Raw genomic sequence first — 20,151 nt, forward strand, 5'->3', positions numbered from 1 at the left:
TGTCATAGGATTCAAATAAGTTTGAACATTTATTTTCAAAATGTTTTCTTTTAAAAATATTTTATGTCTATTATGCTAATTATAGAAATCAAAAGGTAATAAAAGCAAATCTATTTTAATCTGGATTGATGTACAGCATTCTTAAAGTTCTAAGTTAAATTCAAGCATATTCATGCTTTCCCAAAATTACAGTATCTTTATGATCTACGTTGATAGGCTTTAGATAATTTATCATATGTATATATTCATACAAAATAGAGTATTGAAACAATTACCGACTGGATACTGAATAAGAAATATCATCTGGGATTTGCAGTTAAAGTAAAAATAACTTGTCTCTTAATTTTACCTATATGTAAAAAATTCTCTAGTCCATTCTCCATGTATGAAACAGTTTTTTCTCTGTTTAAGTAATTTTTAAGGCTTTAAAGGAGAATTGGTGATCACGTGTGTGTTTGGAAGCTTTGAGAAGATACTTCACCTTTCTTAAATGTACTTCTCTTTTTGTCATGCCAGCACCTCCAATCTTCAAGATTTAACTCAAGAAATACCTCTTCATAAATCTTTCCTTACCCAGTGGACCTGGTAAAATTAATCACCACTTCTTTGTGATCTTATTGTATCTTCTACAAATGCCTTTTGGCCTTTGGTCCTTCCCTTCAGGATAGAGGCATTCATTCCCCAGATACCTGAACTGTTACCTGGTAAGAGTCAAAGCAGAGTCAGTTTCTAAGGATAGCCTTAAGTTATCTCACACAAGGTTTCACATTCATCCAGTTGCATCTTGCATTCAATAACTTGTCAGTGTGGGGTGTAAAGGCTTAAACACTGCTTTATTAAAACAAACAAACAAACAAAAAAAACCTAAGAAGACATCCAAGCCCCAGAGCTTTCCATAGGATCAGCTGAATCCTCTAATTCAACTGTTTCATAGTTTGTAATTCTCCTTCTGACCAATCATACTCCCCTCAGTCCTTTAAAGGGGCTAATTATTAAAGTACTGCTCAATAAATTTCCTTCATTCAAATTTTACAGTCTCAGAGTCAGTTACTAGTGAACCCATCTAAGATAGCCTCTTTCTTAAATCCAGACTTTAATGATCTCGGCCTGACCACAGCAGGAGAATGGGACTTATATTTACCTAAAAACTGTGATAAGTGATTTACATACCTCATTTCCTTTAATCCTCTTAAATCTGAGGTGCAGGCTCTTCTATTATATTAACTTACAAAAAGTTATTCCTGTATTCAGTTGAGGGAGCATAGTTAAACTTCCAGGCTATGGATTCATATCAAAGAAAGAAGATTATTCCTTGGACCTTTAAAACTAAGTATACTTTTCTTCTTTTTAACAACCATAGTTTATATGGCATTTTTTTCCCTCTTCCAAATAGAACATTGTTTAAATTTAAAAATCTCTTGATAAGTCAGGTTATACTCTTCCCTGATAATTCCATCACATTTCTCTACCTGTACTTACCTTCTCTGTACACACTTTACTGTGCACAGTCAAGCAGACCTCTGAATTATGGAATAATTCCTTTGCTCTCCATTCTTTGCTACTGACATTTCTTCAAGGGTTCTTTTACCATATTTAGGCTTTATATTCTTGAACAAACTTCTGGCCTTCTCTTGAATTAACTTTCAGTAAATAGACCTCCAACTCTGATGTTGATTTTCTGGTCATAATATTAAACCTTTCAATTAACAAAATTGGAATATGCTGTCATTATTACATATTACTGAATGTGTGATGTCTTTTAGATACATGAGCATATAATACATTGCATGATTAGTATTTTATTCTCCAAAGAGCTTGCCAATATTGAATATGTTATATATGCTGATATGCAACATGTAGTTTTCTCATTTCCAATTTTCTTTATTAAGTTTCATAATCATTTGCCACTTCATATTAGCATTAATAACTGTCATTGAATTTATCAGATAAATTAGGTTATATAATACTTCAAAAACTCCTCTATACTGAGCATACACAGTAGAAATCTGAACAATGACATCATTGACACAAGACTGAATTCTGTTTTGTCATATGTTTGGAAACTGAACTGATACATTTTTCTATAGAGTATAGGCTTGTTTTCATTTCTACTTATTCAGAAGTTGAATTTTGGAAGTAGCAAAGCTTATGCAGGAGGATTCCCCCTTCCAGCATGCCATTATGAGGATCCCTGTGGAACTGTTGACCAGTAAAAGTGACAAAAAAACTATTAAAAGACACTCATCTAAAATTTCTGAAAATGTCCCTGCAGCCCACATTTATTTTGCTTTATGATTTATGGAGAGGCAAGACAGAGAACCCATGTCAGACCTACTTAATCAGAATCTTCCCTGACCACAGATGCCCAGGTGAATTGTGTCCACATTACAGTTTGAAAGCTAAATTGTTGATGCCCCTTCTAAATTTGCTCTATTCTTTCTTTTCCTTATTGTCTTTTCTTTCCCCTATTATACCAGGTGATGTTTTTTTCTCATTTCCCTTTTCTATGGACCCACATAAGCGACGGAGCTTGCAGCCTCTGCTAGCTGTTCAATTAAATGAAGATTCTGACCATCTCCTGATGCACTTGCTAATGGGGATAAATCTTTGAGAGTATTGACTGTTAGTGGTATTAGGATCCATTTAGAAAGAAGGGAGAACTAGGATTAAGCTGATTGGAGAAGGGATAGAAAAGTAAGGAGCTAATACTCATTAGAATTTGGCCATTTTTATATTAATCCTTTTTTACTGTAGGACCAGACTGATTATTAGTACTTCTCCCCACATTTTGTGGATTCCAATAGATCACTAGCAAAAAACAAAACAAAACAAAACAAAAACTTAATTCAAAGTAATTGTATACATACAAAAGTACTATTAAGTTATCTTAAAAAGCATAATTTAAAAAACTGCTGAGAGGGAGTGCCTGGTTGACTCACTTGGTAAAACATGGACCCTTGATCTCAGGGTTCTGAGTTCAAGCCCCGCATTGGGTGTATAGATTTTTTAAAAATTTGAAAAAAAATACTGAGATCAAATTGACATATAACAGTTTATTAGTTTTAGTCATTCAACATAATGATTCAATATTTGTGTATATTCTAAAGTCACAATAAATCTAGTTAAGTCTATCACAACACATAATTACACATTTTTTCTTATGCTGAGGATTTTTAAGATCTACTTTTTAGCAATTTTCAAATATAAAATATAGCATTTTAACTGTAATCACCAGGCTGTGTATTATATCTCCATGACTTTAATTTTATTTTTGATTAGGAAAAATGTTCACATTATCCTCAGTACTATATGTAATTGAGGGAGATATATTCAGTCTCTCTTGGTCCTATTCTTTGGAAATCCTCATCTTGGTTTATAATACCTTAAGAAAACATGGTAGAATCTTGTCTCTAATGACAGGAGTCAATAATAAATTCAAATTAACTACACTAAGCTAACTAGATTAAAAGAATTCTGCATTTTATTGAAGAGGAGTAAACTTAAGCTGTGAAACTTTAAGTATCTAATAACAGCACAGTGGCAGAGATGTGATCTGAGTAACTGCTGAGTGATTCCAATGACCACAGGATTATTCACTCTACTATAATGCTTCTCTTGAGTCTCTATGGTTTAAAAAAGGAAGGAAGGAAGGAAGGAAGGAAGGAAGAAAGAAAGGAAGCAAAGAGAGGATACACCCCTACTAGTCTATTCAATCTATGATGACTAAATAAATAGATAAATATTCTTTTTCATTTGATTTATAGACCACAGGGTAAAATGCATGAACACGTACACTTAAGTTAATGGCAAACAAGCAATGAATGCTTACATATTAGCGTAAGCAAGTAAAAAGCATATTTAACCTTAAGAATATAGAAGATAAAAGTACTAAGTCAAACTGGAGGAACTGTTCTGTAAACTAAGGAGTCTAAAAATCCATGAAGAATATGAAATGTAGTGTGTTAGAACCAGACCCTTTTTCTGCTGTAGAAGATATAGATGATAAATATCAATGTGATAAGACACATCTGAATATATTCAAACTATGACAATTCTTAATTGAATTCAACAGAATACAGATGAACACATTTAATTTATTTAAACTTGTCTACTGCAGCCCATGTAGCATTAACTCCAAACTTGTTCTCGTTCACTAAGCCAGCCATTGTTTTGGATAACAATTCAAATAGAAATATATTTCTGTTCATGCTGTGGTTACCAACCAGTGTTGAGTCCTTGGCTCTGAACCTGTTCTTTGCTGACAACTACTATTTTGTCCCTTACAGTGGTACTGTTTAAATCTATTGTTCAACATGCACACTTCATCACTGAATAGGGATGAGATTTGCCTTCCTGGGTGGGTTTTATAGCAACCTACTTCATTTATGCATTATTAGAAATACCACTCCCACATTATAATGTAAATTTTGTCTTCAGAAATTTAGGCCTTCAATTTTAGAAATTTGCCAATTAACCTACACATTCCAGTTTCTAACTATAGCTTTAAGTTAGTCAAGATGACTTAAGTACCTATTCTTAGACCCGCATGTTATTAATATTAAGAAGATGGCTATGAAATGTTTCCATGGTTGATATTTTAATGCTTAAATATCCATTTAGTAATTGCTTAGAATATGTATCTATTTTTAATAAATGTATGTTCTTACGAATGTGTGGTTTTGTGTGTGTGTGTTATTATTTTTATTATGTGCTTATAGTTAAGTGACCAAACAGAGCTTGATGTCTTTAGCAGGGAAGAAAAATTTAGCAAATTCCTGAATCAAAATTTTATTTATACTGTTATTAAGGAAAGAATGAGCATTCTAAGAGAAAGTGTTTATCAAAGTATTGACTGAGGCTGGGGTTCTGCTGTGGAAATGGAAAATAGTAAAAACTCAAATTAATCATTAATAATCTGTATTTGTATTAAGGAAAGAGGAATAATTTATATAAGAAAATGATCAGCTTGGACATGAAAAGTAAGAAAATGTGATTCAATGAATTTAAGAATAGTTCCTTTATGGAACGTAGGTTGATCACTTTCTGATCTTTATCTTTAAGGTAAATATATTTACACCACTCTACATTTGCTTTTGGTAAAAGAACGTGTATTTACATGGAGTACACAGTTTTATGACAAATTTATTGATAAGTTTAGAGACCAGTTAATAAGCCAGACATTTATTTGGGTGTAAGTAATTTTCACTTAATAAGACTTAGTATTTTTTTTTTCCCTCATTGCCTTTGCCAAGCATTTCCTCCCCTGTGGAATACCCAGCCTTTCAACTCACCCAAGGCTACTCCTTTGTAACTCATTACTTAATTCTCTTTCTTGAGTGATATCTTTCTAAGCCATGTCAGTCCATACATCTATCATTCTTTTGGATGTCTCTAGAATTTATTATCCAGTACACTGTTATTTCCCTTTGTGTCTGCATTGTCATCCATAACCCAAAGAGACTGGGAGTTGTTATAGAGTGTGTTATGTCTTGAAGCTTTTGTTTAAAAAAAAAAATTTCATTGTCTAGGATGCTTATTTTCATTTGTCACCCTTGGATTAACCACTCCTACTCTTCGGTTAATATTCCTTTTAGATGCCTCCACTCTTTTGATTAACTTAATCCATTAGTACTCATTTATTTTTCTTCTCTAACTTCATAGCATTTTACTTGCATTTATTGCAGAGAAATTTTTGTGTTCCTATTGTAAGTTTACATGTCTGCCTTTATATTTTATCTTTGATTTACTTTACAGTCATTCCACATTTACTGAAGATTTTCTATGATTCTGGACATCATCCTTTTCCAGGGGGTTTTTCCAGAGGGTTTAGCAAATCATAAACAGTTAGTAGAATATATAATATGCAATGAATAAATAGATGAATGAAAAACCTTTTATTTGGCACAGTCATAATATTTACTGATATTGGCCGTATTCAGTAAGAATGGAAATGGAAAAAAGTAAAAAATAAATTTTTTTTTCTTAAATTATTAATAATTTTTATAGGAGACTTAAGTACAACTTTAATTTTAGGCAGCCATTTATCTGGCCAGTTGCTGAAGTATGAACTTAAAAAAGAGTAGAAATGGCTATCAAGTAGCTAGGTTCACTTACTTGCTTGAATTACTTGTAATATTAAGTCTTAACTTTTCCTAGTCTATAAAATGAGGCATTTAGATCAGTTGAAAGCAATTGTCTATTGTAAGCCTAGAGTTTTCTAACACTAAAGCTAATTATATTTGTACTTTAGTGGACCATGGAAGTTGAATGCATCCAATATACAATATTGTGACTTCAGTATATTTTAATGTAGAGTTCAAAAATAGTGTTTCTTCCTGAAAAATTCAGAGGTGGCAGGATTGTATCATCATAGGGACTTCGATGTTGAACTCAGACTGAGTTCATGTCTAAGTTCTGCCATTTATTAGCTATGTGAACTTGGGCAAAAATAGTTAAATCTTTCTGAGTATAAGTTTGTTCATCTCTATACTGGGGAAAGTAATTAATAAATTTACTTCATAGGTCTGTAACTGTCAGTGTGATGAAGTGTAAACTATTTAGCACATGGTTAATTTAACATATGTGAAGTACTTAGCACGTGCCTGGCACATGGTTAGTAGTTAAAGAGTATCAGCTATTATTATCATCATAGTAATACTAGAAATAATCATATATTAAGAAAACATTTCACTGGAAATATCTGACTCTTTTTATCATTTGATCCTTTTAGTCCCTGAATACTAGTCCAAATTTTAAAATTTCCCTTGAAAAGTTTGGATTTTCATTTTTTGTTGTGTATTTCATTAGGGATTTTCAAGTCTTCCAGGACTATAGTTTGCTGCATAAAGTCAGCTAAATAATAAGTAACCTTGAGCAATATTTAAAAGTTAGTAGGATTTATTCACTAAATTCTGTAAATTGGATATCATTTACTTAAAAAAACTCAGAGTTGTCACCTTTGTATTATATTCATTATCTTTCAATAATATTGAAACAATGCATTTGGCTTTTATAGATAGAAGTATCAAAGTTTAAGAAAACCCATCTGAGCAGAAATGAAAATGGGGATGATTAAGTTGTATTATATAACCTAATGGTTACTTGATCATATCCTAATAATGTATTTAATCTTCTTTTATTCTCAGAATATCTGAGAAGCAAATACATGATAATACTAATAAAATCATACTCTCCAAGAAGGAAGAACTTACGGTCATTTAACCAGGGAGTTGCTTGTCTTGACTAGCTCATGGCAATAGTAACTTCTTTCCTGCTACCAAGACCTTCTGACAGTTTTTTTTAAACAACATTTTAGAAACTCTTTGAAACATTTGGTTAGTGGCCTTTAAGATGTGGAGCCTGATATAGGGTATGCTAGAAATGTTCTCTGAAAAGTTGTCAACTGGCTTGAGGTTATTTCTTTTTTAGAGAAGTAATAATTATAATAAAATTGTCATGTTTTCAACTACATCCAAAGACAGAACAAAAAGATAGTGAAAATTTAGTCCCATTCCTCAAAGAACTTATCATCAAATATGAGAATGTATTGTCAGTACTTCCTGGTTCTATCAGTATGCAGAGCATCATACCTAATCCAGGTGAGTATGGGTGCTGAGATGGTAGAAAGGAGACATTCAGAAAAGTTTGCCAAATATTCACATTCTGGGTTCTTCTTAATGGAATTTGTTGCAATATGTAAATCTGGAAGCTTTCTGATACAGAACAACCCTGAAACAAACCAGTCTCTCAAATGGCTCTGAATGGGATCGGTAAATACATTTTTTCCATGAGATTTGCACTTTATATGTAAGTCAGTACCAGCAGAAGAGTGGGTGAAATGATGCTACATGGTTCAGGCTCATAGGCCCCCATGTTTCATAAATGTCTCTAATATATCTCAATAACATTAGATATGCTGTGACAGAATCCAGAACCCCATATCTGTCTGCCTGGAAAAAGTAATTTTCCTTTTATGAAGAAGCAGTCTGTTTTTGGGAAATCATATAATTATTTGGAGAATAAAGAATCTTTGAAATAAAGGCACAGGCACTCTTCCTTTTCTCTGACCTTGCCTCTTAGTGATTTCAGGTACCCAGTTGGCCAACCAGAGTGCTTCTTTCATTGCCATATTTATTTTCTAATCATTTGACATGACAAAAAATTGTCATTAGTACTAGAATACTAAGACAGGATAATGGTTTGCCACTTTGAAAGGAAATGTCTCTAGAGCTTTGCCTGTGGGAGATCAGAGTCCTGTCAAAACATTCTATTCTGTAGGATTAATCTCTTAAATATGTTAGAATACTTCCATTTATAGAACTCTCTTGTGACTTATAAGCAGTGATATTCAGGTACTGACAAATGGATTGATAAAATCTTTCTGTGGCTTAATGATAGAAATAGAGTAAGAAAAGATATGTCTGTGTTTTTTCTTTTTTTCATGAATTTTATAGACATGCATTAGGTTTAAGGGGGCCAGCCATTTCTCTCTTAGATTTCCCTTGCGCCTTATGATTCTGGGTGAATTTAAAAAATATTAGGCAGTGATACTGTTTTTTGAAATATGAATATTTTTACAAGTATTAGATGGGATTATGTTTATCATGTCTAGTGCAGTAGATCTGGAGACATATATTGTTATCTAATATTTGAAAATCACTCTACCAGATACTATGGAAGATAACATACCTCCTAATTCCATGTAGCATCCAGAAATTTCCCAAATACTTCTTGATGAACCAACTTTTGTTGCAATAAACATAAGTAGTGATACTTTTCTCAAGGATACTTCTTATAAATATGCTAACACAAAATTATAGAGTTTTTTTTCATTCAAGATGGCCGTTTGGGCAAAGATACTGGCTAACCTTCCTGGTAAGCTTATTAAAATTATAGGACAGGAAAAAAAATGATATTAGTAACAAGAGCAGGAGGACAATGATTTATCAAACCCTTGTTTGATAAAAACATGGAGGGGGTTTTTGCTTTCACTCATCATGGTTTAATTGGTAAAGGAATTGTTCCCCACTGAAAATAACTAAAAATTTTGAAAAATAAATATGAAATAGCTTTATTTTGGTATTGAGCAAATGACAAAGAAAGAAAACATAGGAAAGATAATCACAGTTATTACCCTGGCTTTCTGCCTGGAGATAATTCCAGAAACCTGCCATAGAAGGGGAGAAAGCAAGCCAACAAAATAGTTATGCTGAGTTTGGGAGGTTGAGATCAAAGTTCAGCAAGTCTAGGACACTGGAAGATTACTGGACAGGAGGCAGCTATGAAAAGTAAGAGCTTCAGAAATTTGCATAGAGTCCATTGGAATCTGCTGCTAAGTGGCACATGCATAGATTGAAACTCTGTAGGACAAAGCAAAGAACTGTCAAAATTCTAGCAAATGAAATTACTTCAGAATACACAATATTAGGAAATGTTTAAGTTCTAATCAGTCAGAGTAGACAGACTGTTCAAACCTGGGGCCTTCAGTAGGGACTCCTGAAAGGTCATGTCTAGGAGAGCTAAACTAGTCTACATACTAACAAAACCTAAATACAAATCTCAAAAAGATAAAGCTGCTCTACAGTTAACTGTCTTCCAAAACAACTATCACTGTTAAAGACAACAGAATCCAAGCAGACAACAATGTATTATTCACAATATCCAGTATATCCCAAATATTCATATATATCCAAATAACTATAAATTTATATTCAATAATCTCATAGATGCTCCAGCTATTTTAATAAGTCAAAATAAACCAATAATATAGAGATTAGAAAATAATTAGTAAAATGTCTTCATAGCATGATCATTTATATTAGAAGAACCTGAAGAATCAACAAAAAATATAGTAACTAGTAGAAGATTTTCAGTAAATATTGATAAAGACGTGGAGAAACTGGAACCCTCATACATTGCTGATTAAAATGTAAACTGAATCAGGCACTTAGGAAAATAGTTCAATAATTTATAAAATGGTAAACACATATTTAACATAAAAGCCAGAAACTTGGGGCATCTGGATGGCTCAGTGGGTTAAGCTCTGTGTTCGCCTCAGGTCATGATCTCGGAGTCCTGGGATCAAGCCCCACATCGGGCTCTGCTCAGCGGGGAACCTGCTTCCCCCTCTCTCTCTCTGCCTGCCTCTCTGCCTACTTGTGGTCTCTCTATCAAATAAATAAATAAAATCTTTTAAAAAAATCTAGAAACTCTACAACTAGGTAGGTATCAGCTGCTAGGACATATGAAAACGTATATCTACACAAAAACTTTATACCAGTGACTATAATGGTGTCATCATAATAGCTCCCCAGTGGGAACTGTACATACATCAGCTGACAAGTCGATAAGCAAAATGTAATATAAATCTATATAATAAAAAACTTATTAACAATAAAAAGAAAAAATACATATGTAGAACAACACAGAAAGAGTGTAATTCCATTTATATAAATATCTAGAAAAGATCTATCTATAGAAAAAGAAAACAGTGATTTTCTGGGGATGGGAGGTGAGAGAAAAGGGGCATGATGAACTTCTTTGGGGTGGCGAAAATGATCTGAATATAGGGTTTGGCAGTGATGCAGCTTTATAAACGCACTAAAATTTGACAAATAATCCTTGAAATAGACATAACTGGTGAAAAATGTGTTTATGTAAAATGTGTATATATGTAAAGTATAACAGTATAACTTTTATTTTTTAATTTTTAAATTACAGTATAGTTAACATATAATATTACATTTACAATGTACAATATAATGATTCAACAATTCTATATTACTCGACATTTATCACGGTAAGTATACTCTTAATCCCCTTTACCTGTTACCCATGCCCCATCAGAGATATTGGCCTGTAGTTCTCTTTTTTTTTGTAGTGGCTATCTGGTTTTGGTATCAGAGTAATCCTGGCCTTATAGAATGAATTTGGAAGCTTTCCTTCCTTCCTCCTCCTCCTCCTCCTCCTCCTTCTTTTTGGAATAGTTAGAGAAGAATACCTATTAATTCTTTAAATGTTGGGTAGAATTCACCTGTGAAGCCATCTGGTCCTGGACTTCATTGGCAGTTTTTTTGATTTCTGATTCAATTTCCTTGCTGGTAATTGGTCTGGTCAAATTTTCTATTTCTTCCTGAATCAGTTTTGAGAGGTTATATGTTTCTAGAAATTTATCCGTTTTTTTCTATGTTGTCCACTTTGTTAGCATATAATTTTGCATAGCGTTATCTTTTAATCCTTTGTTTTTCTGTGGTGTCATTTGTTATTTCTCCTCTTTCATTTCTGATTTTGCTTATTTGAGTCCTCTGTCTCTCTTTATTTTTTTCTTTTTTTGATAAGTCTGGCTAAAGGTTTTTCAATTGTGTGGATCTTTACAAAATATCAGTTCCTCCTGATTTTATAGATTATTCTATTGTTTTTCTTTTCTATTATTTTCTTTTACTTTTTTTTTAGTTTCTTATTTTGCTTATTTCTGCTTTAATCTTTATTATTCCCTTCTACTGATTTTAGGTTTTGTTTATTTTTCTTTTTCTAGTCTTCAGGTATAAGGTTAGGTTGTTTATTTGAGATTTTTCTTGATTTTTCAGTATTCCTGTATTGCTATAAACTTTCCTCTTAGAACAGATTTTGCTGCATCCCAATGATTTGGGACCATTGTATTTTCATTTTCATTTGTCTCTGTGTTGTTTTGATTTCTTCTTTGATTTCTTGGTTGACCCTTCACTGTTGAGTAACATATTTAACTGCCACGTATTTATGTTCTCTCCAGATTTTTCCTGTGATTTATTTCTAATTTCACAGCATTGTGGTCAGAAAAGCTGCATGGTATGACCTTAATCTTTTTGAATTTGTTGAGACATTTTTGTAGCCCAATATGTGATCTATTGTGAAGAGTGTTCCTGTGCACTTGAAAAGAATGTGTATTCCACTGTTTTAGGTTGGAATGTTCTGAATATATCTGTTAAATCTGTTAAACATATCTGTTAAATCTGGTCCAATGTGTCATTCATTCAAAGATACTGTTTTCTTGTTGATTTTCTGTTTGAATGACCTATCCATTGATATAAGTACGTGTTAAAGTCCTCTGCTATTATTTATTACTATCAATTACTTAGTTTATGTTTTTTATTCGCTACTTAATGTTTTAGATGTTCCCATATTGGATGCTAAAATATTTATGATTTTTATATCTTCTTATTAGATTGTTCCCTTTATGATTACATAGGATCTTTCTTTGTCTTTTGTTATAGTCTTTGTTTTAAAGTCTATTTTAACTGATAGAAGAACCGATCCTCTGGCTTTCTTTTCACTTTCATTTGTATAGTAAATGTTTTTCCATCCCTTCACTTGTACTCTGCATGTGTCTTTAGGTCTGAAATTAATCTCTTCTAGGCAAGTCTCTTGTGTGTATGTGTGTGTGTGTGTACATACACACACACACATATGGGTTTTGTTTTTTTATTCATTCTGTCACCCTGTGTCTTTAGATTGGATATTTTAGTTAATTTACATTCAAAGTAATTACTGATAGGCATGTACTTATTGCCATTTGTTACTTGTTTTAAGGTTCTTCTTTTAGTTCCTCTCTGCTCCTTTCTTCCTTCACTCTCTACTGTCGTGGTTTGCCGGCTTCCTTTAATGTTATAGTTGGATTCCTTTCTCTTTATTTTTTTGCACATCTATTACTGGTTTTAGATTTGTAGTTACCCCTGGGGTTATATATAACATCTTATCTATATGGCAGTCTATATTAAATTGATGGTTGCTTAAGTTTTAACCTATTATAAAAGCACTAAATTTTTACTCCTCTACCCCTCCTTGTTTTAAATATATGGTGTCATACTTTACATCCTTTTATTTAGTGAATCCCTTGACTGATCTTTATAGATATATTTAATTTTACTACTTTTTGTGCTTTCTACTCTCTTACTCCTGTTTTTGTCTTTCCTTTTCACTTATAGAATCCTGTTTAACATTTCTTGTAAGGCTGGCTTAGTGATGCTGAATTCCTTTAACTTTTGTTTGTTTGGGAAACTGTTTAACTCTCCTTCTATTGAGGATGATGGCTTTGATGAATATAGTGATAGAATGTTCTTGGTTGCCTGTTCCCTGGTCCCCCAACCCCCATTTTGAGTATATCATGCCACTCCCTTCTGGCCTGTAAAGTTTCTGCTGAAAAAATGATTTTTGATTTTGATTGGGGTCTCTTTGTACCTCATGGATTTGGACTTATTTCCTTCCCTAGATTCAGGAAGTTTTCAGCTATTACTTTTTTCAAATAAATTTTCTGTCCCTTTTCTCTCTTTCCTCCTTCTGGGATCCCTATAATGCACATGTTTGTTATGCTTGATGGTGTTGCTGAGTTCCCCTAATTGATTTTCATTTTTTATCATTCACTTTTCTCTCTCCTGTTTTTTATTTATTTATTTATTTATTTTTTATCATTCACTTTTCTCTCTCCTGTTCAGCTTGATTACTTTCTATTACTCTGTCCTGCAGGTTGCTGATCCATTCTTCTGCTTCCTCTAGTCTGCTATTTATTCCATGTAGTGTATTTTTAATATCAGTTATTGAGTTCTTCATCTTTGATTGGTTCTTTTTAATGTTTTCTATCTCTTGTTGAGCGTCTCCCTGAAGTCCTTCGCTCTTTTTCAAGTCCAGTGAGTATCTTTATGGCCAATGTTTTAAATTATATATTAGGCATATTACATGTTTTAGTTTCACTTAGGCCTCTTGCTGTGATTCATCTTCCTTGTTCAGGCTCCCTAGTCATGGGGTGCTTGGTGCTGTCCTTTCCTCTCCCCTCTCAAGGCCCATAGCTCCCTTCCTCCTGAGGATAGTCCCACTGGTCTGTTTCACTCCTGACCACATCTCTGCGCTTCCCACTCCTTTTGATGTGGCCTCTTCTCTCCATGGAGTTGTGGAGAGTAAGTTCTGCCAATTTTGGGTCATTTTTTTGTTTACCTACACTGATGTGCTTGTTATCTAGGTATATCCATGGGTTGAGATGAGCCTGAAACTTTTAACTCAGCCATCTTTCCCAGAAGTCCTTAGTATGACTTTTAAATAAACCCACACCAAGGTACAGCACCATGAAATTTCAGGGAATTAAAGAAAATTCTTTCAAGGAGAGTTACAATTTTAGCTCACAAAGTAAGTCAAACAACTTGAAATCTGACTGTCTTTTGGAATTTTTATTAGAAATTTGATGATAAAAGAAAGTAAAGGAGACTAATGCTGAAAGGAAACTTTTTGAACTTAAACAATGTTACCTTATAATATCTTTAATTATAATACTATTAGAAATGCAACTCAGAAAGCATACCAATAACACATTTTTTCCTCAGGAAGTTTCTTAAGGATATTTTCCAGCAAAATGAAACAGCAATCAGAAATAGGATATAATTATATAAGAAATACTGGAACTCTACTCTGAGTATAATGAAAAGAAATTGGCCTAGATTTGAATAATAGTCAACAAGTATGCTTCAAGAACAATGTCTTCTAAGAAGAGTGTAATGAATTCCAAACATGCAGAATGGCTAGTAATAGACGTAAACTGAAAAGAATCAAAATATTCATCAATAAATCAATGGATAAATGAATCATCAATAAATGCGTGGGTAACTGTGATATGTCCATACATTGTAATGCAAGTTACCAATAGAAAGTAAATTAACTATTGTTACTTGCAACAACATGGGTAAATCTCAAAATCATGCTGAGCAAAAGAAGCAGACAAAAAAAAGTGCTAGTTTTAAATATTTCATAAAATTTTCAAAAATGCAAAATAATTCATAGGGAAAGAGTCTGTTAGTTGTTTCTTCAGGACAGGAGCAACATCAGGGATGAATTACAATGTGGCATGAGGAAACTTTTGGAAGGTGATGGATATGTTTTTTATCTTTATTGTGGTGAAAGTTTCACAAATTTATATATGTCAAAGCAGAACCAATTGTGTACTTTAAACAAGTGAAATTGAATATATTTCAATTATAGCTGAATGAAATTATAAAACACAAAATCCTATTTGAGTTAAAGATTACATTTGGCTAACTTCACTCCTCTTTGATATGTCCTGTGTTACCAAAGCCTAGCTAATTGTTCAGCAAAATAGCAAGTTAAATGTTCTATTGTCCATTAAAAAAAGTGAAGTGGAACAGATTGTTCTCCATTCTGCAGATAGAGAATATATATTTTGTAAATTATTTTAAAATAATTTTTACATTTTTACTTGTGTACATAGGCTCCCCACCCTTTTCAACCTCCATTACTTAATTGATCTTTGTAAACTGGCATTGAAACATTACAACAATGTCTGGTTGCACCAATTTTATAAACTTACAGTGCAATACGTATTATTTTTCTGAGACAAACCAAAGGTTAATATCTCAAGTTTCTTGCTGCCTGCTTTACCAGCATTTGATGGGAGTATCTTTTATATACATTTGTAATGGATGAAAAATAAACCAGATTGCAAATCCTTTTTTTTTTTTTCTTTTTTAAAGCTTAAAGCATATACCATGTCCTTGGTCCAAATTGTGTAGGATGAGTTAAATTGCATTCTACTAACCTGTATTAGTGTATTCTACTAACCAGTATGAGGAAAAAATCTGTAGTATAATAAGCACACTGTAAATGTATTAATTCTTCATCCCTTATAACGATTTGATAGGATAATTTTTTATCTCTTGGTAGGATATTATTTTTGTTTCTAATCTTTAAATAAAACTCACTCTTTGGCTTGAATTTGAGGTTAGGTTTTTAATAATAAATCATGACACTAAATGTACACAAATATTTTATGTCCCTTAATGTTTCAGTTATTTATTGCTCTATAAAAAAAATGACCCCAAACTTCTGGGTATAAACAATAATAATCATTTGTTTTACTCAGAGATTTGCTTCTTGGGCAAGGTTCATTGGAAACAAATCATGCTTGTTTCAAAAAGGGTCACCTAGGGCAGCTCAGCTGCAGACTGGGATCACAGGAAGACTGGCTTGCTTACATTTTTGTCCTTGATGTTGGTAGTCAGCTGGGATCTCAGCTGGAGCTGTCTTTCAGAACATCTACATATGACTGCTTGGTATCCTCATAGGATGCTAGCTGGTTTCCAAGAGCAAGTATTCTACAGTACCAGGTGGAAGTTGTTTATTAGCTTTCTCTTCTTGTGTAACAAATTAGCACAAAATTAGTGGAATGAAGCAACATCTTTTATTGCCTCATGGTTTTCTGTTTGCTTGCTTTTTTGTTTTATGTTCCTTGTTTTTTCTTTGTTCTGTTTTTGCTTTTTATTCCATTTTGTTTTCATTGTAGTTGGGAATCTGAACATGTCTTTTAAGTATCTTCTGTGTCAGGGTCTCTCACAGGCTGTAATCTAGTGTCAATTTGAGGTGTAGTCTTCCTAAGATTTGACTGGAGACATTTCTGCTTCTAAGCTAGCTCACTTGGTCATTGGCAGGATTCAGTCCCTGATAGGCTATTGAACTGAGGGTCTTGGTTCCTCATTGGCTACTGGCCAGAAGTCTTCCTCATTTTCTTGATGCTGGGGCCTCTGCAACAAGGTAGCTTGTTTCATCAATACATGCATGCTGACAAGGCAACAGAGAAAAAAATCCAGCAAGAGAGATTAGTTTCTGTTAACCAATCATGAAAATCACGTCCTATCTCTTTTGGCATATTCTATTGCTTCCACACAAACACCAGTCTAGGTCAGACACAAGGGAAGAAGATTTCACAAGGACGCAAATACCAGGAGGTGGGGATTACTTCTGAGTGTCTTTGAAAGCTGTCCCCCATAGCTTTTTTCCATTTATAACTGAGCCTTAGAAAATTATCTGACATTTGTCCCATTTATTTCTCCCATATTTCTCCCAATTATGTGACATTTTTCCCAAGGTAGGCACAAAGTTCTGCCCAGGTTCAATATTGAACCCAGTACTGGGGCGCTTGGGTGGCTCAGACATTAAGCCTCTGCCTTGGGCTCAGGTCATGATCCCAGGGTCCTGGGATCCAGCCCCGCATCAGGCTCCCTGGTTATCCGGAAGCCTGCTTCTCCCTCTCCCACTTCTCCTGTTTGTGTTCCCCCTCTCGCATGTCTCTCTTTGTCAAATAAATAAAAATATTTTAAAAAAATTACTGAACCCAGTACTCAAGGAGTGTTAATTTTCCCTTAAATAAAATACATGCTGGATGTGATAGATTGTGGAGAACATCTCCGGAAAATGCAGCTGTCCATACTTGGTAATTATAGATAGGTAGTGATTTAATTGTTAGAGCATATGTTCCTGATTAGTATTATTGTTAATTTATATTAATAGTATCAAAAATATTTGGATTTGTTTTTGTCTCATTTTTCTTTAGGAAACATATAGGCCTTTCTAGAAAATGTGAAATATCATTATATACTACAAAAAATATGAGAAAAAAATCTATGAATTACATATTTTTGAGGCAACAAAAAAATCTTGTATTAATATGATAAAATAGCCTGATGATTAATAAGCCTTTATACATAGCTTCTGCATATTCAGTTGTAAGCTATGTTTTGAAAATATGCTTTGGCACCAGAAAAATCTAAGGTTTAATTTTTATACTACTTATTGAGTATATGGCCTTAAGGAAAGTGTTCAGTTTGAAATTTGATTTCCTTATTAATAAAATACCATAAGCTTATAGGGTTGATAGAAAATTTAAATGAGAAAATGAATGTGTAACATGTAACATACTTAGTATGCTCAGTCTTGTAAGATGGCATTTTATAAGGAATGATACCTGCTTAGGGTTGCTTACTTTGAATGTTGGGATTTTGACTTTTAAACAATGTGTGTTCAATCCAGTTATTTATATCATATATGGGATTAGAGTTAATTCATGATTTATAATGATAGGAAAAGAAAGTCATTATTAAGGATGTTTCACAAAGAAAGATATAAAACAAACTATTTAAGCATTTTCCTAAAGGATATACTTAGGGTTTCAGTGTAAGACTGCACTAAACCACTAATAAGTGTGTCCAGGCTAATGTTGTCTCTGTGTTCGGATGGTTCTTCTTTAGTGTTTCTTATGGTGTTCATGATTCAAAATAATTGGTCTGAAATTTCTGCCTCTTTCTGCCCAAGCCCTTATTTATAAGTCACATGCATTTTTTTGTTGTGTGTGCATTTTAAATTTAATTAAAATACTTACTATCCCTTAGTGCCCTCCACAGATTGTTAGCGCTTGTGAATGCACAAATTTTCTCTTCTTAACATTTTGAATTTGCATTCTTTTTTTCTGTAACTGTCATCTGCTCTAGAACAGTGGTTCTCAAACTGTTGTCACTGGACAGGCAGCATCAGCAACACATGGAAACTTATTAGAAATACAATCCTTCAGATCCCAATTAAGACCTATCTAATAGGAAACTTTGGGAATGAGGACCAGAAATCAGTGTTTTAAAAGTGATAGTGAGGGATGCCTGGGTGTCTGTTGGTTAAGCATCTCACTCTTGATTTTGGCTGAGGTCATGATCTCTGAGTCCTGAGATCCAGTTCCACATTGGGCTCCACATTCAGCGCAGGGTCTACTTGGGGATTTCTTTCTCCCTCTGTCCCTCCCCCTGCTTATACTTTCTCTCTCTAAATAAAACAAAAATAAATCTTAAAATAAAAAGAGATAGTGATTCTGACATACAATTATGTTTGTGAGTCACTGATCTACAGTCCTCATTCTTCATGCATCGTTTGCATTATTTGTAACCTGTGGCAGTGGGAATAACATTGTGGTGTCCTTTTGATGGAAAAGACTTTTCCACAGTTGAAGTTATTGTTGAAGATTGTTCCCTAATTTTACAGAGACATATTTGTTTTTAAAGCATTACCCTAGCCTAGCAAGAGTAGTTGTTTGTTTTGTCTATTACATAAAGAATGTATCTGTAATTCAGGAAAACTATAGAAGAATTTTAAATGCCATTTGTTTTTCCTTTTGTAAAAAACTCTTAGGTTTCTAAAAATTAATACCTGTACATGTGGGGAGTTGGAGACACAGATTATAGGATGCATGGTACAAACTTTAAAAAGATAAAAGGGTTCGTGAAAGTTATACTAATTCTCACTGGTATAATTTGTGACCACTCAGAATTCCTCTCTGGAAACAAATATGATTATCAGAATCTTATGATAAAATTTTAAGATAATCTATAAAAATATGAATATAACATATAATCAAATATACCCATACTAGCATATTATGTATCTTTTTTTTTGTTAATGTAAAAAAACTGTAAAAATTATATATTGGTACATATAGTGCTGCATTATTTTAGTATTTCACTATATGGACTATTAAACAATTCCTCACTGATGAATATTTAGAATATTACCAATCTTTTGTTATTATAAATTATTTTATAATGGATATCTTCATATGTTACATTTGTTTGCATGTGACATTATTTGTAGGTTAAAATTAAATGCAATTGGTGAATGGTTTGTTAACTCCTAGTTTGGCTAGGTATTTTAAAATAACCTTGCATAGAAATTGCCCAATTTTCACAAAGTAAGCAATATACAAGCAAAACAGTTTTCCATACTCTTCTCAGTGATGAGTTATCAATATTTAGTATTTTATTAGACTAGAGCATTATTTCATATCTGTTTTAATTTGCATATCTTTTTTTAGGTTTAAATAACTTCATATATTGAAGAGACATATATATCCTTTTCTATCAACTGTTTTGTCATGTCTTTCACCTGTTTCTTTCTCTTACAATATTCATATGTTTACTTTTTTATTTGTAAAAGTCCTTTACTTAATATGAAAATTAGCTTTATGAAATATTGCAATTATTGAGATAACTAAAAACGAAGAAAATAATATCATAGAGCGGGTGTGAGTGAAAGAGGACTAAGAAACATCCTATTATTGTATCTTTTAGGAGGATGCAATATTAAGTAATCTTAAATTTTGTTAAGTATGTGTCTATAAATTCTGAAATGCCTAAAAAGTGTTTATAAAGACCAAATGTTTAGAAGAGAAAGAGTTTTTTTCATGTTTGGCTTGTTTCATTCTTATAAGTCTTACTTAATTCAAAATAAAAAATATTTAGGTTGGCTTTGTCAAAGATTCAAGTGCAAGTATATTTTATTTAGAATATTATTGTAAGAGGGGCA

The sequence above is a fragment of the Lontra canadensis genome, unplaced genomic scaffold (genome assembly GCF_010015895.1).
Source record: "Lontra canadensis isolate GAN:19392208 unplaced genomic scaffold, GSC_riverotter_1.0 scaffold19, whole genome shotgun sequence".
In the NCBI taxonomy this organism is placed as follows: Eukaryota; Metazoa; Chordata; class Mammalia; order Carnivora; family Mustelidae; genus Lontra; species Lontra canadensis.